The sequence below is a fragment of the Molothrus ater genome, chromosome 36, assembly GCF_012460135.2.
Source record: "Molothrus ater isolate BHLD 08-10-18 breed brown headed cowbird chromosome 36, BPBGC_Mater_1.1, whole genome shotgun sequence".
In the NCBI taxonomy this organism is placed as follows: domain Eukaryota; kingdom Metazoa; phylum Chordata; class Aves; order Passeriformes; family Icteridae; genus Molothrus; species Molothrus ater.
In genome coordinates this window covers 911108-937508 of record NC_071663.1, presented here as the reverse complement: position 1 = coordinate 937508, position 26401 = coordinate 911108, and the positions used below count along the sequence as shown (strand labels likewise).

Genomic DNA, 26401 nt, shown 5'->3' with positions numbered 1-26401 from the left:
GGCATCCATCTTTGCAGTTCTTGGAATAAATCATTCGGTTAGCATCTTCTTCCTCCAGGTTTCTCTGAGCCTCATCAGCTCACCATCGGTCTCCCCTCGGTCATCTCCTTTGCATTCTCTCAGTCCTCGCAGCCATTTTCCTTGCCAGGGATTTCTGTCCGTGTTGTGTCCCCGTTGTCTGTCACGTCCTGTCTGTCCCGTGTCACGGGTGTCTGCACACATTTTGTGCCGGAGCTGCTCTGCCCTGCCGCATAGCCTGGTGCAATAGGAGAAGTCCTGGGACTTGAAGTTTGTAATGTGGGGTGTAGTTGGACTCTAGATGGACACAAGATATCTGGAGCTCTTAAGTTATCCTGCAACAGTTTGACTCTTGTCCTAACTTTTTTTCAGATTCAGATGGATTAAATGTGTGCCAGAGGCCCCATCCCGGGTGAGTGGTTTCCCCGAGCAGGTGAGGCACCATTTGTCTCTGCAGCAGAAGTGTAAATGATGACTGAGTTACAGCTCTGTTCTTTGTCTTTCTTTTTAGGAAGTAAATCTGGATACCAGCAGTCAAGGTGAGCAGTGGAGAGAAGTAGTTGTTATTGCTCAGGTCTCAGTTTCTGGTGCTGCTCTAAGCTTCCATTCTCTTTTTTTGTGCTTTATCCACTCGGAGCCTGCCAAGCCCCCGTCACCAGCCGGCCGATGCACCAGGTTCCCTGCACGTGTGAGCCCTGTGGATGCGTTACAGGACCTGGTGATGAAGCCCTGAACTCTTCTATTTAAAGGTGCCATCCAGGTGGCCTTCAGCAGCTGCCAAGGAGTTGCAGTGAGTAGGGAAGTAGGGAGGAGGAGCGAGGGTCCCCTCAGGTTTCAGCCATGCCAAATCACCTCATCTCCTCTTAGCCCAGGCACCCCCTGTGACGACGGCCTCGGTGTCCGAGCATGCCCGAAGTGTGCGCCCGAGCAGCTGAGCGTTCTTAGGAGCACGGTGAGTAGCAGACTTGTGGGGTTTTGGCCGAGGGGCTGCCAAGATCGGGCACTGATGTTTGGTTTTCTTTAATACAGCTGTCTGAGAGACACCAGCCCGGTGCCAGCAGGACCTTCCCGCTGGCGAGGTGGCCTTTCTTCGCACCCGAGACCGGCATCCCCAGGAGTGCGAGAGATAAGTAGAGGGCCACGACCCAGAGAGGGATGAAAGCAGGGTGCTGGTTTGGGAATTACTGGGAGGGGTTTTTGAGTCCACTTTGGAGGTGGGGGGTGTCCATGAAGCAGCCCCTTAGGCCCCATAAAAGCAAAGCCTGACTTTGGATCACAGTGCTGAGGTGAGCAGGGCAGAGCAGTCCCGGTGTGTATCGTGTCACTTGTCTTTTGTGTTTTATGTGTTGTTTGGATATGTCATGTCCTTTACCTTAGGCCTTGGAGGGGCCTGTCAGAAACCCTGGCATCATTGTTAGCATCTGTGATCTCTGCATTCCTCGGCCTGGCACCCAGGCCATAGAACTTTGCCTCAGGAGCTCAGACAGGCATCAGACTCTCTTGTCTCTTTAGAAGCATCCGGTCGATGTCTTTTCAGGTCTTGTTCTGAGCTGTATGGACAGCTCTGCCCCGCCAGGATCCATTATGGCGGACTAGGACTTGAAAGAACGTGAGGGCAGGTAGAGGCTTCTGGCCGTAGGATTCTCGGGCATCCATCTTTGCAGTTCTTGGAATAAATCATTCGTTTAGCATCTTCTTCTCCTCCAGGTTTCTCTGAGCCTCATCAGCTCACCATCGGTCTCCCCTCGGTCATCTCCTTTTGCATTCTCTCAGTCCTCGCAGCCATTTTCCTTGCCAGGGATTTCTGTCCGTGTTGTGTCCCCGTTGTCTGTCACGTCCTGTCTGTCCCGTGTCACGGTGTCTGCACACATTTGTGCCGGAGCTGCTCTGCCCTGCCGCATAGCCTGGTGCAATAGGAGAAGTCCCGGGACTTGAAGTTTGTAATGTGGGGTGTAGTTGGACTCTAGGTGGATTTGTAGATGGACACAAGATATCTGGAGCTCTTAAGTTATCCTGCAGCCCTTTTTTGTCCTAACTTTCTTTTAGATGCAGAAGGACAAAATCCAGGGCAGAGCCCCCCATCCCGGGTGTGGGGATTGCCCGAGCAGGTGAGTCAATGTTTTTCTCTGCAGAGGAAGCATAAATGGTCGCCGTTACAGCATTTTTCTTTGTCTCTCTTTTTAGGAAGTCAAGCGAGAGAGCAGCAGTCAAGGCCGAGTGGGCGAGGTGAGCATTGAATAGCGTACAGAAGCAGTTGTTATGGCTGAGGTCTCAGTTTTGGTGCAGCTCTAAGCATCTCCTCTTGTTTTTTTATTTTAGGTGGTCCACTTGCCATCTCTCCTGGCCGAGCATGCCTATGCCAGGTGGGTGAGAGCTTAAGGTATCGGTGTGGCATCCTTGTCAGATTAGGGAGGTTGTGTTTTCACAGTATGTCAGCATGCTTTTCTGCTTTGTTTCTTTGCAGGTGCTGTCGCTGCCCTAGGCACGCCAAGGAACAGAGGAGGGCAGGTGAGTCGGAGTTTAGGCAGGCTGACCCATAGGTGAGCGTTACACAGCAGCATGCTAAGCGTGTCCCTTTTCTCTTTGCAGGTATCTTCCGGGCACCCTCCGGAGCCAAATCAAGATTTGAGGTGAGCCGGGGCAGCGGTGCGGAGTCTCCGGGATTACTGTTTTTGAGGGCAATAGTCAGGTTTTCTGTTTTGTCTTAGGTACCCTGAGGAGGCTCGTAGCCCAAGCTTGGAAACGGCAGCACCGAGGCACACACGGAGAGCATCTCAACGTCCACGTCTGACCGAGGATGGATTTTGTCCGCTCCTCTTCCAAAAGCTAAGTGTCGGGGCCAGCGGTTGGGAGAAGGGGAATAGCCTTTACTATCACAGGAGGCAATTTGATGTCAGCTTAGGGGAGAGGTCTGTAGCGGGGCAGGCTCTCTGGAAGTAAAGGGAGAGGGTTTCCCCTCAGCCTCGCCAGAGCCTTTGCCGGCAGGGCAGTTCCGACCCATCTCCACATCTTTGCGTACTTTGCGTCGTCCGCCTCCCTCGACTCGACATCGTCAGGGATCTTTCCCCGAGGAGCTCGCCTTCACGTCCGGAGCTACGGCCACGATCACCCGGCAGTCGGCTTCCTTCTCTAGGCTCGCCGAGCCTCTCGAGCATCCTCTTAACTGCTGTGGCACTAACTTCTTTTGACGAGTTCTCTTTCATCATCACGTGCTCTCGTCCTAGGCTTCCTTTCCTTTGGCATCATCAGCCTCTGGCTCACCTTGCACTAGGAATCTCAGGTCCCTAAGGGGACAGTGCCAGGCAGTTGCCACTCATCTCTGTGTTATGTCATCTGTGTCTATGTTATGTTGTGTCCGTGTCTGTGTTATGTAGTCCGTGTCCGTCGTCTTCCACGTCATAGGCCCTTGTTACGTCTCGATGCTTTATCGGCACTATCCGTGCCACGTAGGCCATATTCTACTCACGTTCCTTTCCGGATATCCCTTATTCCGGCATCTTTACATTTTTACTCTTTGAGACAGGAATGTCTCAAAGGGACAAGATGTTCTCATCCGTCTTCCTTCTCACTACCGGCTTTGGTAGTGCCTTTTTTTCCACGCCATTCTCTTGGACTTCCCGAGGGAGCGTCTTACACCCTCCTCACGTGACTGCAGGAGTTCGATAGGTTCCATCCTCCCAAGGGGTATAGGGCTCAAGAATTAATCTTCCAGAGAGCTATCTCAAGTCCTGGCTTACATTGCATGTACCTCGTTGGCTTATACTGTATGTACTTATACTGTGTGTACCTGTGTTGGCTTATACTGTATGTACTTATATTGTGTGTACCTGTGTTGGCTTATACTGTATGTACTTATACTGTGTGTACCTGTGTTGGCTTATACTGTATGTACTTATACTGTGTGTACCTTGTTGGTTATACTGTATGTACTTATACTGTATGTACTTACACTGTGTGTACCTATGCTGGCTTATACTGTATGTACTTATATTGTGTGTACCATGCTGGCTTATACTGTATGTACTTATACTGTGTGTGCCTGTGTGCTTATACTGTATGTACTTGTACTGTATTACTTACGCTGTGTACCCATGTTGGCTTATACTGTATGTACTTATATTGCGTGTGCCCAGCAGGTTTAAATACTGTATGTACTTATACTGTATGTACTTATCTGTATGTACTTATACTGTAGTACTTATACTGTATGTACTTATACTGTATGTACTTATACTGTATGCTTATACAGTATGTACTTATACTGTATGTACTTATACTGTATACTTATACTGTATGTACTTACGCTTGTGTACCTATGTTGGCTTATCTGTATGTATTACACTGCGTGTGCCTATGCTGGGTTATACTGTAGTACTTACACTGTACCACTTTGCTTGAGGTGCCCTGCCCCTGGCATGTAGTCACAGTTAGGTAAAGAAACTTTACTGTTCATTGTCTTTAATGGGGTTTTGGGTAGAAAATTTATTGTCAGAGCAGGGACAAGTCCTAGCTGTCAGATACCACTCATTGACCGCTTCCTGTCGTCTCACAGGTCCCCGAGGCTACGATTTCCCCAGAATCTACCATTTGACGTCAAGAAGTGGCAGCCAGAAGAAGCGTGGAACCAACGTTCCTCAGCGTCTCGAGTAAGGGCCACACCGAGCACGTAGAGCGGGAAGAGCATGAGTGACAGCATGTGTCTGCTGTGGTGTGTGAGCGCAAGGTGACTGGATTGTAACCTTGTGGTGTGACTTTTGCTTTTCAGGTTTTCAACTCATTTTTAAATTTAGAATAAAAAATCCCCAGCCGGGGGTTTTTTTTTTTTCCCCCCGGCTGGGTTTTTTTTTTCCCGGTCCCGTCGGTCAGCGAGGCGACGTTCATCGCCAAAGTTTGGGCGCGGACCGTCCAGGGACCGGGTTTTCGTCAGGCAGGAGGATTTTTTGGAGGCTCCCGGGAACCACGTTCCCGAGGAGGGGCGTGAGTGCGTGCCGGGGGTTAGCAGAGCGGTCGAGGTCTGATTTAGTGTGGGTTTGTGTGTAAGCTGAAGGAAGTGTGTGCGTGTTGAAGGGTTCTAGGGTTGTAACCTTGTATGACTTTTGCTTTTCAGGTTTTTCAACTCATTTTTAAATTTAGAATAAAAAATCCCCAGCCGGGGTTTTTTTTTTTTTCCCCCCGGCTGGGTTTTTTTTTCCCGGGTCCCGGTCGGTCAGCGAGGCGACGTTCATCGCCAAAGTTTGGGCGCGGACCGTCCAGGGACCGGGGTTTTCGTCAGGCAGGAGGATTTTTTCGGGGCTCCCGGGAACCACATTCCCGAGGAGGGGCGTGAGTGCGTGCCGGGGTTAGCAGAGCGGTCGAGGTCTGATTTAGTGTGGGTTTGTGTGTAAGCTGAAGGAAGTGTGTGTGTTGAAGGGTTCTAGGGTTGTAACCTTGTATGACTTTTGCTTTTCAGGTTTTCAACTCATTTTTAAATTTAGAATAAAAAATCCCCAGCCGGGGTTTTTTTTTTTCCCCCGGCTGGGTTTTTTTTTTCCCGGGTCCCGGTCGGTCAGCGAGGCGACGTTCATCGCCAAAGTTTGGGCGCGGACCGTCCAGGGACCGGGGTTTTTGTCAGGCAGGAGGATATTTTTTGGGGCTCCCGGGAACCACGTTCCCGAGGAGCAATGATTGCTGGGATGTAATTTAGCAGTTGTGATGGCATGGATGGTGAGTTTGTGTGTAATGTGAAGGGGTGTTAATGGTAGATGAGTGTTGTTTTTTTTGTGTGCTTTTGTTGTTTGGGGGTCCTGTAACAATTAATCAACCTGTAATGAAAATAGAAAAAGGTCATCATCACTTGTGTTAATATGTGTATTGCTCTGTATGCATTTGCATTAAATGCTGTATTGCCTGTATGCTTGTATTGCTCTGTATTGCTCTGTATTGCATTTGCTTTAGCTGCTGTATTGCTCTGATTGCTCTGTATTGCATTTGCTTTAGATGCTGCATTGCCCTGTATTGCTCTGTATGTAAACTAGACTTTTACCAGTGTGTCTATGGATTGTATCTGCACTGCATTTGTATACACTGTTTCCATGTATTTTGCTGATGTATAAATAAAAACATTCTTTTAATAAAGTTGAGTCACCCTAATAAAGATACCCCTGCCCTTCCTTCCCCCACCGTGGCTCCTGTCTTTTTTTGGTGTGGTTTTGTCATTTCTTTCCACTGTATTCCTTCCTTTGCTCCTCACTTTACTGTTCTATTTCTAACTTAACTTCCATCTATCTCTAACCATTGTTTGTGTTTTCTTTATCACTGTCAATCTCAGTCTTCTTGCTTCTTTTCTCCTGGTTCTCCTTTTCCTCAGATTGTCTTTTTTTTTTTTCTCTTAGTCTTTTCCTTTTTCACCCCACACCCTCAGTTTTCACTTTCACTCTAATCCTAACCACTTTCTTTCCTCTAACTCCTGTCCTTCTTCAGTTCTCCCACCCTCCTTTTCCTGTCTCACTTTGTCTTCCTGTTTTATTTCTTCTTCTTCTGTTGCTCTCTGCTTTTCCTTTCGTCTCTCTCCCTCTCTCTCTGTGTTGTCTCCCTCTGTCTCTTCTCCTCTCTCTCTGTCTCACTCTGTCTCTGTTCTCCTTTCTCTTCTTCTCTTTGTCCTGTTTCTCCTCTTCTCTCTCTGTCTTTTTCTCTCTCCCTCTGTTTCCAACTCTTTTTCTGTTTCTCTTTTCTCTCGCTTCTCTCTCCCTTTTCTCTCTGCTTCTCTCTCTCTCTCTCTTTTCTCTTTGTTTCTGTCTTTTCTCCTTGCTTTTCTCTCTGTTTTTCTCTCGCCTTCTCTTTCTCTCTCTCTCTGCTTCTCTCTCTGTCTCTTTTCTCTTGTTCTCTGTCTTTTCTCTCTCCTGCTTCTTTCTCTCTCTCTCTCTCTCTCTTTTCTCTTGTTTGTCTTTTCTCCTTGCTTTTTTCTCTCTCCTGCTTCACTCTCTCTTTTCTCTCTCCTTCTCTCTCTCTCTCCTTGCTTCTCTCTCTCTCTTTTCTCTCTCCTTCTCTCTCTCTCTCCCTGCTTCTCTCTTTTTTCTCTCCTCTTTCTCTCTCTCTCTCCTTCTCTCTACTTCTCTTCTCTCTCTCTCCTGCTTTTCTCTTCTTTCCTTCCTCCCTCCTTCTCTTCTCAGTTTGTTTCCTTTCTCTTTTATTTAAAAAAGCAGCAGTAGAAACTTTCAGGCTCCCTGGAGTAAAAGAAAAAATAATTTAAAAAGCAAACCATTTACTCCCTGGGAGCCTGAAATTTCCTACTGCTGCACCGGACATATAGTTTTTCTTCTTTTTTACTATATACTGTATATAGGGATCCCACCTGTCAGCATCAATACTAATGACTAGTCCCACCCTCCCCAGCCCACCCCCTGCAAGCCAGCACCCCACCCCATGCCACCCCCCCATAGACTGCACTCGCAGCACCCCCTGCCGTTTACTCCCGAATTCGCACTCACAGCGCCACTGGCCGTTTGCTCCGCGAACTGCACTCACAGCGCCACCTGCCGTTTGCCCCGAGTACTGCATTCACAGCGCCACCTGGTGTTTGCCGGCCAGTACTGCACACACAGCGCCACCTGGTGTTTGCCGGCCGGTACTGCACGCACGCGCCCCCTGCCGTCTGCCGCGGCGCACTGCACCCCCGGCGCGCCATCGATGACATCATCAGCGCGACCCGCCCTAAAAAGGACCCCAGTGCACAGGCGTCCACGCCAGACGCCCGATCGAAACGCGCCACCCACCCCGCACCCCCCAGACCCCGCGCGCAGCATATGACCCCACCCCCCGAACCGGAACGCCATTCCGGCCCGGGCAACCCCCAAAACCCCGCAAAACCCCCCCGAAACCGAGAAAAAAAATCCCAGTCCCGGCGGCCGCCATTTTGTCCCAAATGACGTCACCCGGCACGGCCGCCATCTTGTCCCCCCGCACCACGTGACCCCCCAGCGGCCGCCATATTGTTGCGTAAATGACGTCACCCCCGCGCCGCCATTTTGCCATAAATGACGTCACAGAGCACTCGCCGCCATCTTGGCTTCGGGTCACGTACTCCCGGGCCCGCCATCTTGTACGGCACACGTGACCCCAGGCGGCCGCCATCTTGTACGGCACAATGACCACAGGAAGGCGCCATCTTGGATGACAACACGCGGTAGCCATCTTGGATTCTCCGATCACGTGACCGCCGCCATCTTGTCCTAGATCACATACCGCATGGGCGCCGCCATCTTGTTCTGGTCAAGTGACTACGGGCCCCGCCATCTTGTCGATCACATCTGCATGGGCCCGCCATCTTGTAACCCTAACCCTAACCAGATGGCGGCCGCCGTGACGTCGTGATGACATCATCAAGGGCGGCCATACATGGTACATGGTCACATGAACCATGAAGCCAAGATGGCGGCATGGTGTCATGTGACTCAAGTCCAAGATGGCCGCCCTTGTGATGTCATCCAAGATGGCGGCCCTCTGGTGGTCACGTGGTGTCGTACAAGATGGCGGCGCCCATGCAGTCATGTGACTCGGGACCAAGATGGCGGCGCCCAGTACGTCACTTGACCATGGAACCAAGATGGCGGCGCCCATGCGGTCATGTGATCTAGGACCAAGATGGCGGCGGTCACGTGATCGGAGAAACCAAGATGGCTGACCGCGTGATGTCATCCAAGATGGCGGCCTCCTAGTGGTCACGTGGTGCCGTACAAGATGGCGGCCGCCAGGGGGTCACGTGGTGCCGTACAAGATGGCGGCGCCCGGGGGGGTCACGTGACCCGACAGCCAAGATGGCGGCGAGTGCTCTGTGACGTCATTTATGGCAAAATGGTGGCCGCGGGGGTGACGTCATTTACGGCAACAATATGGCGGCCGCGAGGGGGGGGGCACGTGGTGCGGGGGACAAGATGGCGGCCGTGCCGGGTGACGTCATTTGGGACAAAATGGCGGCCGCCGGGACTGGGATTTTTTTCTCGGTTTCGGGGGGGTTTTGCGTGCTTTTCGCGGGTTGCCCGGGGCCGGAATGGCGTTCCGGTTTGCGCGGGGCCGGTGGCGGCGTGCGCGGGGGTCTGGGGGGTGCGGGGTGGGTGGCGCCGTTTCGATCGGGCGACTGGCGGGGACGCCTGTGCACTGGGGTCCTTTTTAGGGCGGGTCGCGCTGATGATGTCATCGTGGGCGCGCCGGGGGTGCAGTGCGCCGCGGCAGACGGCAGGGGGCGCTGTGCGTGCAGTACCGGCCGGCAAACACCAGGTGGCGCTGTGAGTGCAGTACTGGCCGGCAAACACCAGGTGGCGCTGTGAATGCGGTACTCGGGAGTAAACGGCAGGTGGCGCTGTGAGTGCAGAATTCGGGAGTAAACGGCAGGTGGCGCTGTGAGTGCAGAATTCGGGAGTAAACGGCAGGGGGTGCTGCGAGTGCACTGTCTATGGGTGGGTGGCATGGGGTGGGGTGCTGGCTTGCAGGGGGTGGGTCTGGGGAGGGTGGGGACTAGTCATTAGTATTGATTGCTGACAGGTGGGATCCCTATATAGTGTATATAGTAAAAAGAAGAAAAACTATATGTCCGGTGCAGCAGTAGGAAATTTCAGGCTCCCGGGGAGTAAATGGTTTGCTTTTTTAAATTATTTTTTCTTTTACTCCCAGGGAGCCTGAAAGTTTCTACTGCTGCTTTTTTAAACTAAAGCTAGAAAGGAAAACAAACTGAGAAAGAGAAGGAGGGAGGAAAGAGAGAAAAGCAGAGAGAGAGAGAGAAAGAGAAGTAGAGAGAAGAGAGAGAGAGAGAAAGAGAGAGAAAAGAGAGAGAGAAGCAGGGAGAGAGAGAGAGAAGGAGAGAGAAAAGAGAGAGAGAGAAGCAGGGAGAGAGAGAGAGAAGGAGAGAGAAAAGAGAGAGAGAAGCAGGGAGAGAGAAAAAAGCAAGGAGAAAAGACAACAAAGAGAAAAGAGAGAGAGAGAGAGAGAAAGAAGCAAGGAGAAAAGACAGAGAAACAAAGAGAAAAGAGACAGAGAGAGAAGCAGAGAGAGAGAGAAAGAGAAGGCGAGAGAAAAGACAGAGAGAAAAAAGCAAGGAGAAAAGACAGAAACAAAGAGAAAAGAGAGAGAGAGAGAGAAGCAGAGAGAAAAGGGAGAGAGAAGCAGAGAGAAAAGAGAAAAACAAAGAGAAAAGGGAGACAGAAAAGAGTTGGAAAACAGAGGGAGAGAAGAAAAGACAGAGAGAGAAGAGGAGACAACAGGGACAAAGAGAAAGAAGAGAACAGGAGAGAACAGAGACAGAGTGAGACAGAGAGAGAGGGAGAAGAGACAGAGGGAGACAACACAGAGAGAGAGGGAGAAGAGACAGAAAGGAAAAGACAGAGAAGCAACAAGAAGACAGAAGAAAATAAAACAGGAAGACAAAGTGAGACAGGAAAAGGAGGGTGGGAGAACTGAAGAAGGACAGGAGTTAGAGGGAAAAGAAAGTGGTTAGGATTAGAGTGTGAAAGTGAAAACTGAGGGGTGGGGTGAAAAAGGAAAAGACTAAGAGAAAAAAAAAAAAGACAATCTGAGGAAAAGGAGAACACAGAGAGAAAAAGAAGCAAGAAGACTGAGATTGACAGTGATAAAGAAAACACAAACAAATGGTTAGAGATAGATGGAAGTTAAGTTAGAAATAGAACAGTAAAGTGAGGAGCAAAAGGAAGGAATACAGTGAAAAGAAATGACAAAACCACACCAAAAAAAGACAGGAGCCACGGTGGGGGAAGGAAGGGCAGGGGGTATCTTTATTAAGGGTGACTCAACTTTATTAAAAGAATGTTTTTATTTATACATCAGCAAAATACATGGAAACAGTGTATACAAATGCAAGTGCAGATACAATCCATAGACACACTGGTAAAAGTCTAGTTTACATAGAGAGCAATACAGGGCAATGCAGCATCTAAAGCAAATGCAATACAGAGCAATACAGAGCAATACAGCAGCTAAAGCAAATGCAATACAGAGCAATACAGAGCAATACAGAGCAATACAGAGCAATACAGAGCAATACAGCATTTAATGCAAATGCAATACAGAGCAATACACATATTAACACAAAGTGATGATGACCTTTTTCTATTTTCATTACAGGTTGATTAATTGTTACAGGAAACCCAAAACAACAAAAGCACACAAAAAACAACAACACTCATCTACCATTAACACCCCCTTCAAATGACACACAAACTCACCGTCCCTCCCCTCACAACTGCTAAATTACATCCCAGCAATCATTGCTCCTCGGGAACGTGGTTCCCGGGAGCCCCAAAAAATATCCTCCTGCCTGACGAAAACCCCGGTCCCTGGACGGTCCGCGCCCAAACTTTGGCGATGAACGTCGCCTCGCTGACCGACCGGGACCCGGGAAAAAAAAACCCAGCCGGGGGGAAAAAAAAAAAAACCCCCGGCTGGGGATTTTTTATTCTAAATTTAAAAATGAGTTGAAAAACCTGAAAAGCAAAAGTCAGACAAGGTTACAACCCTAGAACCCTTCAACACGCACACACTTCCTTCAGCTTACACACAAACGCACACTAAATCAGACCTCGACCGCTCTGCTAACCCCCGGCACGCACTCACGCCCCTCCTCGGGAATGTGGTTCCCGGGAGCCCCCGAAAAAATCCTCCTGCCTGACGAAAACCCCGGTCCCTGGACGGTCCGCGCCCAAACTTTGGCGATGAACGTCGCCTCGCTGACCGACCGGGACCCGGGAAAAAAAAACCCAGCCGGGGGGAAAAAAAAAAAAAACCCCCGGCTGGGGATTTTTTATTCTAAATTTAAAAATGAGTTGAAAAACCTGAAAAGCAAAAGTCAGACAAGGTTACAACCCTAGAACCCTTCAACACGCACACACTTCCTTCAGCTTACACACAAACCCACACTAGATCAGACCTCGACCGCTCTGCTAACCCCCGGCATGCACTCACACCCTCCTCGGGAACGTGGTTCCCGGGAGCCTCCAAACAATCCTCCTGCCTGACGAAAACCCCGGTCCCTGGACGGTCCGCGCCCAAACTTTGGCGATGAACGTCGCCTCGCTGACCGACCGGGACCCGGGAAAAAAAAACCCAGCCGGGGGGAAAAAAAAAAAAAACCCCCGGCTGGGGATTTTTTATTCTAAATTTAAAAATGAGTTGAAAAACCTGAAAAGCAAAAGTCACACACACAAGGTTAAATCCAGTCACCATGCGCTCACACACACAGACAGACACATGCTGTCACTCATGCTCTTCCCGCTTACGTGCTCGGTGTGGCCCTTACTCGAGACGCTGAGGAACGTGGTTCCACGCTTCTTCTGGCTGCCACTTCTTGACGTCAAATGGTAGATTCTGGGGAAATCGGTAGCCTCGGGGACCTGTGAGACGACAGGAAGCGGTCAATGAGTGGCTATCTGACAGCTAGGACTTGTCCCTGCTCTGACCAATAAATTTTCTACCCAAAACCCCATTAAAGACAAATGAACAGTAAAGTTTCTTCTACCTAACTGTGACTACATGCCAGGGCAGGGCACCTCCAAGCATAAGTGGTACAGTGTAAGTACATACAGTATAAACCAGCATAGGCACACGCAGTGTAAGTACATACAGTATAAGCCAACATAGGTACACACAGCGTAAGTACATACAGTATAAGTACATACAGTATAAGTACATACAGTATAAGTACATACAGTATAAGTACATACAGTATAAGTACATACAGTATAAGTACATACAGTATAAGTACATACAGTATAAGTACATACAGTATAAGTACATACAGTATAAGTACATACAGTATAAACCAGCATGGGCACACGCAATATAAGTACATACAGTATAAGCCAACATGGGTACACACAGCGTAAGTACATACAGTACAAGTACATACAGTATAAGCCAACACAGGCACACACAATATAAGTACATACAGTATAAGCCAGCATAGGTACACACAATATAAGTACATACAGTATAAGCCAGCATAGGTACACACAGTGTAAGTACATACAGTATAAGTACATACAGTATAAGCCAACACAGGTACACAGAGTATAAGTACATACAGTATAAGCCAACACAGGTACACACAGTATAAGTACATACAGTATAAGCCAACACAGGTACACACAGTATAAGTACATACAGTATAAGCCAACACAGGTACACAGAGTATAAGTACATACAGTATAAGCCAACAGAGGTACATGCAATGTAAGCCAGGACTTGAGATAGCTCTCTGGAAGATTAATTCTTGAGCCCTATACCCCTTGGGAGGATGGAACCTATCGAACTCCTGCAGTCACATGAGGAGGGTGTAAGACGCTCCCTCAGGAAGTCCAAGAGAATGGTGTGGAAAAAAAGGCACTACCAAAGCCGGTAGTGAGAAGGAAGATGGATGAGAACATCTTGTCCCTTTGAGACATTCCTGTCTCAAAGAGTAAAAAGGTAAAGATGCCGGAATAAGGGATATCCGGAAAGGAACGTGAGTAGAATATGGCCTACGTGGCACGGAATAGTGCCGATAAAGCATCGAGACGTAACAAGGGCCTATGACGTGGAAGACGACGGACACGGACTACATAACACAGACACGGACAACATAACATAGACACAGATGACATAACACAGAGATGAGTGGCAACTGCCTGTCACTGTCCCCTTAGGAACCTGAGATTCCTAGTGCAAGGTGAGCCAGAGGCTGATGATGCCAAAGGAAAGGAAGCCCTAGGACGAGAGCACGTGATGATGAAAGAGAACTCATCAAAAGAAGTTAGTGCCACAGCAGTTAAGAGGATGCTCGAGAGGCTCGGCGAGCCTAGAGAAGGAAGCGGACTGCCGGGTGATCGTGGCCGTAGCACCGGACGTGAAGGCGAGCTCCTCGGAGGAAAGATCCCTGACGATGTCGAGTCGAGGGAGGCGGACGACGCAAAGTACGCAAAGATGTGGAGATGGGTCGGAACTGCCCTGCCCGGCAAAGGCTCTGGCGAGGCTGAGGGGAAACCCTCTCCCTTTACTTCCAGAGAGCCTGCCCCGCTACAGACCTCTCCACTAAACTGACATCAAATTGCCTCCTGTGATAGTAAAGGCTATTCCCCTTCTCCCAACCGCTGGCCCCGACACTTAGCTTTTGGAAGAGGAGCGGACAAAATCCATCCTCGGTCAGACGTGGACGTTGAGATGCTCTCCGTGTGTGCCTCGGTGCTGCCGTTTCCAAGCTTGGGCTACGAGCCTCCTCAGGGTACCTAAGACAAAACAGAAAACCTGACTATTGCCCTCAAAAACAGTAATCCCTGGGACTCCTCCGCACCACTGCCCCGGCTCACCTCAAATCTTGATTTGGCTCCGGAGGGTGCCCGGAAGATACCTGCAAAGAGAAAAGGGACACGCTTAGCATGCTGCTGTGTAACGCTCACCTATGGGTCAGCCTGCCTAAACTCCGACTCACCTGCCCTCCTCTGTTCCTTGGCGTGCCTAGGGCAGCGACAGCACCTGCAAAGAAACAAAGCAGAAAAGCATGCTGACATACTGTGAAAACACAACCTCCCTAATCTGACAAGGATGCCACACCGATACCTTAAGCTCTCACCCACCTGGCATAGGCATGCTCAGCCAGGAGAGATGGCAAGTGGACCACCTAAAATAAAAAAACAAGAGGAGATGCTTAGAGCTGCACCAAAACTGAGACCTCAGCCATAACAACTGCTTCTGTACGCTATTCAATGCTCACCTCGCCCACTCGGCCTTGACTGCTGCTCTCGGCCTTGACTTCCTAAAAAGAGAGACAAAGAAAAATGCTGTAACGGCGACCATTTATGCTTCCTCTGCAGAGAAAAACATTGACTCACCTGCTCAGGGCAATCCCCGCACCCGGGATGGGGGGCTCTGCCCTGGATTTTGTCCTTCTGCATCTAAAAGAAAGTTAGGACAAAAAGGGCTGCAGGATAACTTAAGAGCTCCAGATATCTTGTGTCCATCTACAAATCCCACCTAGAGTCCAACTACACCCCACATTACAAACTTCAACTTCCCGGGACTTCTCCTATTGCACCAGGCTATGTGGCAGGGCAGAGCAGCTCCGGCACAAATGTGTGCACACACCCATGACATGGGACAGACAGGATGTGACAGACAACAGGGACACAACACGGACAGAAATCCCCTGGCAAGGAAAATGGCTGCGAGGACTGAGAGAATGCAAAAGGAGATGACCGAGGGGAGACCGATGGTGAGCTGATGAGGCTCAGAGAAACCTGGAGGAAGAAGATGCTAACCGAATGATTTATTCCAAGAACTGCAAAGATGGATGCCCGAGAATCCTACGGCCAGAAGCCTCTACCTGCCCTCACGTTCTTTCAAGTCCTAGTCCGCCATAATGGATCCTGGCGGGGCATAGCTGTCCATACAGCTCAGAACAAGACCTGAAAAGACATACGACCAGATGCTTCTAAAGAGACAAGAGAGTCTGATGCCTGTCTGAGCTCCTAAGGCAAAAGTTCCATGGCCTGGGTGCCAGGCCGAGGAATGCAGAGATCACAGATGCTAACAATGATGCCAGGGTTTCTGACAGGCCCCTCCAAGGCCTAAGGTAAAGGACATGACATATCCAAACAACACATAAAACACAAAAGACAAGTGACACGATACACACCGGGACTGCTCTGCCCTGCTCACCTCAGCACTGTGATCCAAAGTCAGGCTTTGCTTTTATGGGGCCTAAGGGGCTGCTTCATGGACACCCCCCCACCTCCAAAGGGGACTCAAAAACCCCTCCCAGTAATTCCCAAACCAGCACCCTGCTTTCATCTCCTCTCTGGGTCGTGGCCCTCTACTTATCTCTCGCACTCCTGGGGATGCCAGTCTCGGGTGCGAAGAAAGGCCACCTCGCCAGCCGGGAACGTCCTGCTGGCACCGGGCTGGTGTCTCTCAGACAGCTGTATTAAAGAAAACCAAACATCAGTGCCCGATCTTGGCAGCCCCTCAGCCAAAACCCCACAAGTCTGCTACTCACCGTGCTCCTAAGAACGCTCAGCTGCTCGGGCCGCACACTTCAGGCATGCTCGGACACCGAGGCCGTCGTCACAGGGGGTGCCTGGGCTAAGAGGAGATGAGGTGATTTGGCATGGCTCAAACCTGAGGGGACCCTCGCTCCTCCTCCCTACTTCCCTACTCACTGCAACTCCTTGGCAGCTGCTGAAGGCCACCTGGATGGCACCTTTAAATAGAAGAGTTCAGGGCTTCATCACCAGGTCCTGTAATGCATCCACAGGGCTCACACGTGCAGGGAACCTGGTGCATCGGCCGGCTGGTGACGGGGGCTTGGCAGGCTCCGAGTGGATTGCCTAAAGCACAAAAAAGAGAATGGAAGCTTAGAGCAGCACCAGAAACTGAGAGCTGAGCAATAACAACTACTTCTCTCCACTGCTCACCTTGACTGCTGGTATCCAGATTTACTTCCTAAAAAGAAAGACAAAGAACAGAGCTGTAACTCAGTCATCATTTACACTTCTGCTGCAGAGACAAATGGTGCCTCACCTGCTCGGGGGAAACCACTCACCCGGGATGGGGCCCTCTGGCACACATTTAATCCATCTGAATCTGAAAAAAAAGTTAGGACAAGAGTCAAACTGTTGCAGGATAACTTAAGAGCTCCAGATATCTTGTGTCCATCTAGAGTCCAACTACACCCCACATTACAAACTTCAAGTCCCTGTGACTTCTCCTATTGCACCCGGCTATGTGGCAGGGCAGAGCAGCTCCAGCACAAATGTGTGTGCAGACACCCGTGACACGGGACAGACAGGACGTGACAGACAACGGGGACACAACACGGACAGAAATCCCCTGGCAAGGAAAATGGCTGCGAGGACTGAGAGAATGCAAAAGGAGATGACCGAGGGGAGACCGATGGTGAGCTGATGAGGCTCAGAGAAACCTGGAGGAAGAAGATGCTAACCGAATGATTTATTCCAAGAACTGCAAAGATGGATGCCCGAGAATCCTACGGCCAGAAGCCTCTACCTGCCCTCACGTTCTCACAAGTCCTAATCCGCCATAATGGATCCTGGCGGGGCAGAGCTGTCCATACAGCTCAGAACAAGACCTGAAAAGACATCCGACCGGATGCTTCTAAAGAGACAAGAGAGTCTGATGCCTGTCTGAGCTCCTGAGGCAAAAGTTCCATGGCCTGGGTGCCAGGCCGAGGAATGCAGAGATCACAGATGCTAACAATGATGCCAGGGTTTCTGACAGGCCCCTCCAAGACCTAAGGTAAAGGACATGACATATTCAAACAACACATAATACACAAAAGACAAGTGACACGATACACACCGGGACTGCTCTGCCCTGCTCACCTCAGCACTGTGATCCAAAGTCAGGCTTTGCTTTTATGGGGCCTAAGGGGCCGCTTCATGGACACCCCATCTCCAAAGGAGACTCAAAAATCCCTCCCGGTGGGTCCCTACCCTGCACCCCGCTTTCATCCCCTCTGTGGGTTGTAGCCCTCTACTTATCTCTTGGACATCTGGGGATGCAGGTCCGTGTCAGGTGCAAAAGAAGGCGGCCTCAACATCTGGGAAGTTCCTGCTGGCACTGTTGTTCAACAACTCCCTGTTGTTTCTTAGTCAGCTACATGAAAAAAATGCAAATATTAATGCATGATCAATGCAGCACACTGGCCAAAACCCAACAATTCTGCCACTCACCGTTCTCCTTAGAATGCCCGGCTCCTGGGGCCGCACTCTGAGGCTGATGAAAAAACAGGAACGGATGCTTAGAGTTGCACCGGAAAGTGAGACTTGAGCAATAACAACTGCTTCTGTACCCTACTCAATGCTCACCTTGCCCACCTCACCTTGACTGCCGATATCCAGCTTTACTTCCTAAAAAGAAAAAGAACAGAGCTGTAACAGAGTCACACTTTACACTCCCCCTGCAGAGACAAACGGTGACTGACCTGCTCGGGGGAACCTCCTCACCCGGGATGGGGGGATGGATTTTGCCCTGGATTTTATCCTTCTGCATCTGAAAGAAAGTGAGGACAAAAGTCAAAGGGCTGCGGGATAACTTCACAGCTCCAAACATCTTCTGTCTATCTAGGAATATCATCTAGAGTCGGGCAGCACCCCACAAACTGCAAGTCCCTGGGACTTGTCCTGTTGCAGCAGGCTATGCGGCAGGGCAGGGCAGAGCAGCTCCGGCACAAATATGTGCGGACACCCGTGACACGGAACGTGACAAACAGGGGGACGACAAACACAACACATCATGCTTGTGGTGAGGGTCTCGAGGGGAAAAGGCAAAAGGGACCCCAAAGACACACTAGGTAACACGGTACACCGGACAACACGACGTCGACCGGAACTGCTCTGCGCTGCCCGCCTGAAAGCTGCCATCAAAAGTAGAGCCTCTCCATCTAGCTGTCCTAAGAGGCCCCTTGGAGAAGATTGCTTTTCCCTCTGCTAATTTTTAAATCTGTCCCAGGAACTCCCAACCCGCTGTTCTCCCATCATCCCATCTCCAGGACGTGGCCCTGACTTATCTTTTGGATGATCAGTGATGTGGATCCACATGGCACCTGAAATGAGTCTGCCTCGGAGGGCCCCGTGATCGCCTGTTAGCCTCTCGGTCAGCTACCATAAAGAAAACCAAAACCAAAGTATGAGTACAGAGTTATGCGGGCCAAATCCCAGCAAGTCAGCTACTTGCCCTCTCCTGAGTGTGCCTGGCTCCTTCAGGCTCCAGCTTCATCCTGATTCCAAGGCTGTGGCCGTTATTATGAGTGGCACCTCGGTAAGAGAAAGGCAAAGTTAAATGGCATTCCTGTGAGTGCAGTGGATGACCTTGTGTGCTGTAAGACGTGTGAATGCCTCTGCTCGGCTTCTAAAAGGCCTTGGGTGGGGGGGCCCTCAAATAAATCCCCCTTTCTCACCCTGCTGCCTTCAAAACCACCCCCCCAACAATAACTCCTAACCGGATACCTGCTCACCCTCCCTCTCCTAGTCACAATCCTCAACTCACCTGAAGCCTCAATCTCAAACATCATCTTGGACACTGGGCAGATTCCCAGATTCCTCGTGACATGATGAATCTGCTGAAAAAAGCGCTGTAGTTGACACAACCTAGAGCCTCTGGAAGCTGTGCTCTTCCTAAAAAAAATACAAAACAAAATAAGAACAATAGCAGAAATTACAAATGCACTTTACCACCCCTAAACACAAAACCCAAAACTGTGAACTTAAATACTCCCTGTATTCTATGCTGTTTTCTTCACAGTATCTTCAAAGCCTCTGTTGCTTTCGCTGCCCAGAAACACCTACTGAAAACAAGCTGAGATAAGCTGAAAGAGCCTCTTGACTGAAATGAGAAGAGAGCTCTTATCCTAGCACATCCCAGAGAGGGAATGAACCCCCTCAGCAAAAGCTGGGGTTAATATACCCCTGATGGTGCCCGCCTCTCGTTCCCATGGCACCCAGGAAAAGGGAGGGGGCTGATCCCACTGGGCATAAAAGCCCTCAGAGAAGCTACAGCTGTTTGGCTCCTCTGACTCAAATTCAAGGGGAGCAAAGGGCTTGTTATAGAAGAAAACTCTTCTGAAAAATAACAGCGCTTTCTTTTTTGCAGCAACTACTTGGAGTAAAAGGGCAGAAAATTGGTAAGAAATATAACTTTCTGTTTAGGCAGCATAACTAGATAAATTGGCTAATTTGCTGTGAACTTACATAATTATTCCTTAGTGGCTATTAAGTAGTACTTCATGTGTGACTGAGCCCGGTGGAGAAGAATGCTTATGATATGAATCGTCTAAGTCTCCTTGGGACCTCTAATTAGGCCTATCTACATTATAAGTAAAAATAAGAAAAATAAAAGCTTCCCAGGCAGTGTAAGGGTTAAGTGCATGCCAGGCTTACCCTGCTCTGAGATACTTGGTCCTATGGCACAGAAAGAAGGGCCCTGAAATGTATTTTTAAACCCTTAAAATGCTGAAAAAAGCAGAGCTTCCTTCCAGTGCACCCCTTAAACAGAGGAAATGGGGCAGCTCCCTCTACTGAAACTAATACAATGGCAAATAAATAGCTTCTGCCCTTAAATTTACTCTCCTTAAGTACTGGGAAAAGAGGGGTTTTCTCTCTCTTTAAATCTCTCCAGGGATGAAAAATGAGGGATTTTTCCCTCAGTTCAAATTCTTATGGAGGGATAGCTTGGCTTCTCCCTCAATTTAGGCCTCAGGACAACAAAAAGGGGGCGGCTACCCTTAATTCAAACCCATAAGAAACATTTTCAATATTTTCCTTTTCTACTTAAACTGGAAAATAATAGAAAATGAGGACTCCCTGTCAATTAACACCCTGAACAGCATAGAAAAGGCAGGGATTCTTTCAACTGAGACCACTAAAATTGCAGGGGAAGCAGAGTCCCTCCCAGTTTGAACACAAAAAATAAAGGAAAAGGAAGCATTTTCCCTTGTTTCTAGACCCTTTTTCTCCTAATAACCCCTCTCCTTTCTGGGAGTGCTGTGGAGGGTCTGGGGGCTCTGGGGAGGGACTGGCACAGTAAAAGGGGAAAGTTGAAAGCTCTCTCCTGGAACCCCACGTGCTGCCTGGCCTGCTCAGATGCTGCCCCTTGGCAAAAGGGCTCTTCCCTTGGCATTTTCTCAAAGTGTTGCTCCGTGCCCGGGTGGGTCCGGCTGCTCCCTAGTCCGTGCTGGATGCTCCGACCGTAGTTCCTGGAGGGACGCTCGGGATGCCCCTGTTAGCCCCTCTAGACTAGCAGCTCCCTGTGCGGGTGTGCCTGGGTAACCCTCTGAAAGCAGCTGGTCGCACGGGGGGCTGCTAGACCTCGGAGTGGGGCTTGAGGTGAAGAAAGGTCCTGTGAGGAGTTCCTTCCCCTGCACAGCCCTTCGTCTGCCCCTTAAACCATGGGGTGCCAGACTTTCCTTTCTAAGGAAATTAACGGTCTTTCCTCTCTGTGTGCCCGTGGCCGAAACTGCGATTCGGCCTCCAAAACCGCAGAGAACGATTTCTCACGGACCGCGGCTGCCGACGCCGAGAACTCTTGCCGCCCTTGGAGTGCCGCGTGCCTCCTGCGAACGGACGTCGACGCGCAGCGGGGGTGAGTTTGGCTTTACGGGGAAGAGGGCCGGCGCAGGATTTCTCCGGGAGCAAAGCTGCCCCCGCCGAGAACTCGGGCTGCCCTGGCAGTGCCGAGCTCCTCCTGCAAACTGGCGTCGGGAAACGCAAGGGGTGAGTTTTTCTGTGCAGAAGTTCTCCCAGACCAAAGCTGACAGCATCTAACCCTAACCACAACAACTTAGCTGGGTCTAAAACTTACAACCTTCGGACTGGCGGCGTGGGACCCGACCCGCTGTGCCGCCGCTGGCCCCTTGCTAAAGCATTCCACTGCAGTCCTAAAACTCTGCCTTTTCTGAGGGTGTTTTCTCTGACCCTGACCATAATCTTCCAAATATGCTAAAGACTCATAAAATGGCTTTGAAAAAGCCCCAACAATACCCTAAGTAGTCCGAGAAAAGTCCCTTCCAAAATCTCCTAAATACCTTTAAAAGTCCTGGAAAAAAAGCCTCACAAAGACATGCTCAGTCTCCGAACTCTACCTCTTGCTGTCTAGCCCACAGATGTCGTCCCTACCTTTTTGCAGTGGGTCTGTTGTCCTCTGAGGGTTCTGTCATTGTCCTGCTGTGTGAGGGTTGCTGTCTGGTCTCGCTGTTAGGGTTGCTGCGTTGTGCTGCTGTTGGGGGAAAAGGCTGTTTTCAGGGGGGCTGCTTCGGCTGAGGTTAGGGCTGGGGTGAGGGGTGGTACAGCTGTACCCTGTACCCCTGATCTCCACTGGACTGTCCAGCCCTCAAGCCCTCTCCCTTTACCCCTCAACCGGTCCCTCTGCCCCCCAGCCCTCAGCTCCTGTGTGTCACCCTTGACCCCTCTCCTTTGCCCCTCAGCCCCCAGCTTCTCTGTGTCACCCTACAGCTGCCCCTGCCACCCTCAGCATCTCTGTGTGTCACCTGCTGTCCCCTCTCCCTCTTCCTCCCTCAGCTCCCAGCCTCTGTCACCCTCAAGTCCCCACAGTGCCCCTCAAGCTGCCCCTCAGGCTCTATGTGTTGTGCCATGAAAAGACCCTAAAAAAACCTAAAAATTCCCTGACAACCTCCTGATCTTCAAAATGTCCTAAAAACTCCATGAAAACCTAAAAACAGCCTCAGAATGCTGTTAGAATACACTGGAAATATCTTACTTTTAAAAAACCCCTAAAAGTCCCCAAAGAACCTTTAGAAATTCCTAAATATACCCCTAATAGTCCAAAAAGAGCTCAAAAAATACCCCAAAAATCCTTAAAATGCCCTGATAAGACCCTAAAAAAACCTAAAAATTTCCTCAAAAACCCTAAAAATACCCTAGCCCTAAAAAGTTCTCCACATACCCTCAATAGTCCTAAAAAACCCCCAAGAACACCCAAATCCCCCCCCAAACAATTCTTAAAAGTACTAAGAAAGCCCTTAAAATACCCTAACAAAATCTTTTAAAAGCCCTGAAAAAGCCCTAAAAGTATCCTAAACGTTACCAGAAAATTCCTGGAAAACTCCTCCAAAAAAGCCCTAAAACATCCTTTTAAAGCCATGAGAAAAACCCTAAAAAAGACCCTAAAAAACTGCTCAGCCCCCAACTCCTACCTGTCACTCTCTAGACCACAAACATCATTGCTACCTTTTCATTACGGTTGCTGCCTGCAGCTGCTGGGAGAGTTCTGGGGCTGTCCCAGTGTTGGGGTTACTGCCTTGTGCTGCTGTTGGGGAAAACTGGGGTCCTAGGGGCGCTCTTTAGGGTGACCTTGGGGTTGGGTTGAGGGCTGCTGCACCTGTACCCTAACCCTACCTGGTACCCTGTGTCCTTTGTACCCCTAACCCTCGGTGTGAGCTCTCCATCTGTCAAGGCTCCCCCTCCTTGCCCCTCAGCCCACAATGTCTGCGTGCCACCCCGAGAACTCTGACATTGTCCCTTGGCCCCCTGGCCTCCACCGTGCACTCTCCACCTGGTTAGGGGTGGTTTTTAGGGTAAGGTTAGGGGTGGTGTGAGCGCTGGTTCACCTGTCACCCTCAAGCAGCCCCCACTTTGCCCCTCAAGGCATCTGCTCCCCCTCACCCTTTTCTTGTCACCCTCAAGCTCCCCGCTCTCAGCCTCTCAGCATCTCTGTGCCACCCTGGAGCCCCCCAGTTGCTCCTAACGCCCCCTTCTGCCTCTCAGCTCCCCCCATCCTCTGTGTCACCCTCCAGCCCCCTCCCCTCAGCCCGCAGCCCCTTGTGACACCCTGCATCCCACAGACGTTGTCCCTGCCTGTCTCGCCTGGGTGTTGTCCTGCTGCGAGAGCTGCGCCGTCCTCCGAGGGTTCGGGCTCCTGCGTGCTGCTGGAGGGGACTCACGGGTGGGCGGTGGGTGAAGTAACGGATGGAGCGGGAAGTGTGCTGGGACGGGTTAAGGGCGGAGTGAGGGATGGAGCAAGGGCGGGCTGGAAAATAGAGTAGGGTTAGGGGCGGAGAAGGGGACGCAGCAGTAGGGGGCTGAGGTGGGGAGGTGAGTGTTAGGAGGAGGCGTAACTCCGTAACTCCAAGACCGAGTCTGCAGCCAACGAGAACTCTGAGTGACCTGGGAGTGCCGAACGTCTTCGGCAAGCTGATGTAAGGAAACTGGGGTGATGAGTTTTGTTTCCCGTGGAAAAGGGGTGGCATTTGTGTCCGTGGGTCTGCACCCTGCCCAGGACCTTTGATCTCGAGTGGGCTGCCACCTCCTAAAATTCCAAACATCGCAGGTGAGACAGGGGGTTGCAAATTTTACTTGGGGTAGAAACTGGATTTAGCTGAAGTCTGCTGGTGAAACTTGTGTAGTCTGTTAATCGGTGTGCTTACAAAAAGGCCTGCAGAGAGAAAAAAGGAAGTTCGAGGATTCTGTGGGAAAAAGAGAATCTGGGTTACGACCGAGTGCGCGGCCTCGTCCCTGTGTGAGTAAAAGTTTGAGGTTTTGCCGGCAGCATCGCCGAGTGCTGAGGGGTCCCCTGGTCGATAGGGCAACTCCGGAGGGTTTGCTTCAGGCTTTGCTTGTGAAAGGTGTGAGAAAAGCAAGCAGCTCTGAAGCAGATGAGCCCCCTCTTGCCTGTTGAAGTGTTGGATAAATCAAAGATAAACCTCAAGGTCCCTTCCCACCCAAACCATTCCGTGATTCTTTGCCCTGGAGGCGAGGGTGCACCTGTCACCGCATTTCTCTTCACAGAGAAAAGCAAGGCACAATTCTCCCCAAGAATATTTCTGGGATTCACGTTCTCTGAACCTCAGAGGAAGTAAAATCAATTCTTATCTCATTTGCTGTGCCTGTGTTTGTGCTGAAGTAGAATGCAGCGTGGAGATTGTTCACCCAAAGTGATGGTGTTTTGTTTCCTTGGCCTGTCGGGGCCAAGTGTGTGTGTGTGTGTCGGGACTGTTGGGTGACGGTCACGAGTTGTGTGCAGGGTTGAGTACTTGGCAGATTCGGTTTAGTTGTAATGTAATATAGTATAATAAAGCAATTAATTAGCCTTCTGATAAGGCAGAATGCAGATTGGAAATATTTGCACATATGATATTAAAGGACACGTGAACCACCTTTCTGTGAGACAAAGACACAAGACTCGGCCCATCCCTAACTTAGGACACAGCTAAAAATAATAGATAAAATAATTTTTAACCTATTTTTGAAGAACTCTCTAAAACTAATGGCAGATGATATAGCTATTTTATCTGGTAAGCTTCCGTGCAAAATTTCCTGCTGATGCTGGCTCAGACGGATGGAGATTTGGGAGGAGGGGGAAGAACAAAGTGCCAGGGGGGCTTTATTGGATGAGCCTTGAAAGGTTTCTGCAAGCTTCTATTGCAAGGTTGATGAACCTTGTGTTTGTTAACTGCAGTTTTGCTCAGTGTTTTAACCCTGCTTTATCTCCTGTGGTCCAGATGACACATTCACACATCTTTAGAAAATTCAGTGGGATGCTCTTCAAACAACATGTGACTTTGCACCAGTGAGGGCAGAAACTTGATGGTTTTACCTCAATCTATAGTTTTTCAATATTGCTATAGAAAGTGCTTTTCTGTGAAATATCTACTTTGGTTAGATCATGCAAATTTAGTGCTGGCTGCTACTTCCATAAGATGAAGAGTAAGAATAACTCAGGAATGTTTCATCATTTGTCTCTGCACTGGTCAGAAATGGTAATTTGAGCTCAAATCTGTAGAAATTTAGCAAAAGAAGTTGGACACTCAGAGGATAAAAATAGAAAAAAATGCATTGGAAGGATTTTTCCTGCTAGTGAGTGAGTTTCTACCTGTAGGAGCATCGGGGGGTAGCACGGTCGGGACGGACGGAGATGAGAAGTCATATTGCTATAAGCTGGGTGATATGGGGGGACCTTTAAATGAGGGCCGTCTTCTCCTAAGAAATGAAAGAAGTAACAGGTATCCATAGTTAATGAGCCTAGGATTTCTAACTCTTGAAGGTCAGATTTATCAGCTTTAGAATTATCAATATAAGTTTGGTGTTTCTGGCTGGGAGTTGGAGATATGTGATGATCATCATATGGCCAACATTTATCAGGAGTAACATTATCAAAACCCTTTGGGAAAGGTACTCCAACTAGACAGGTTGAAAAAGGTTTGTCAGGGCTTGTGTCAGATAGATGGATGGTATCGGAGCCTGCAGACCTGGCTAAAGCAACCCAGACATTCGTCTTTGGTTGATTGACAGGTAAAGCTTCTGTTTGTGCTGCCTGTGCGACTGCTTGCGCTGCTTGAGCTGTAAGAGCCCTTTCAATTTTTTCTCCTAGAGTTTTTCCAAGTTCATTTGCCTGGATAATTGCCACTTGCTGTGGACTCCCAATTTTGTTACAGGCATCTATCATTTCAGGCACTGTGGGTTTTTCTTTTCCTAGGGCTTTGATAACTCTTTTACATTCTGCATTGCCATTATTTTCAATAATGTCCCGTATCATTATTGGGCAAGCTATATCATCGCCGCATTGTCTTTCTGCTCCTTGCGTTACCCGGCCCACAAATGTGGTAAATGGTTCAGACGAGTCTTGCCTAATCATATTATAGGCTTTTTCAAAACTTCTTGCAGGCTGAATTTGCAAAAAGACTCTGCGAGCCATCTTTTTAATGTCATCTAACGCTGTTTTGGGTAAATTCACTCGATTATCACTCTGATCATCAGGAGGGTCACCAGTCAGCTTAGACATGACAAGGGTACGAAGGTCTGCATCGGTACTCTGTCTATAAGTGGCTAGTACCCCTGTGAGCAGTCTTTTCCATTTGAGTTCCCATAGCATATATTGTGAGTCTGTGAGAATTATACTA

At 49.6% G+C, this 26401-nt stretch overlaps 1 long non-coding RNA gene across 1 annotated transcript; it reads right to left on the bottom strand.

Moving 5' to 3' along the window:
- Positions 1-16459: 16459 nt before the first annotated feature.
- Positions 16460-18115, bottom strand: LOC129047064 (uncharacterized). The gene is made up of 4 exons (XR_008509025.1): positions 17975-18115; positions 17859-17900; positions 17724-17766; positions 16460-17646 (listed from the first exon to the last, which is right to left on the bottom strand). It is a non-coding gene; the product is annotated as an uncharacterized LOC129047064 (long non-coding RNA).
- Between the last annotated feature and the right edge of the window lie 8286 nt (positions 18116-26401).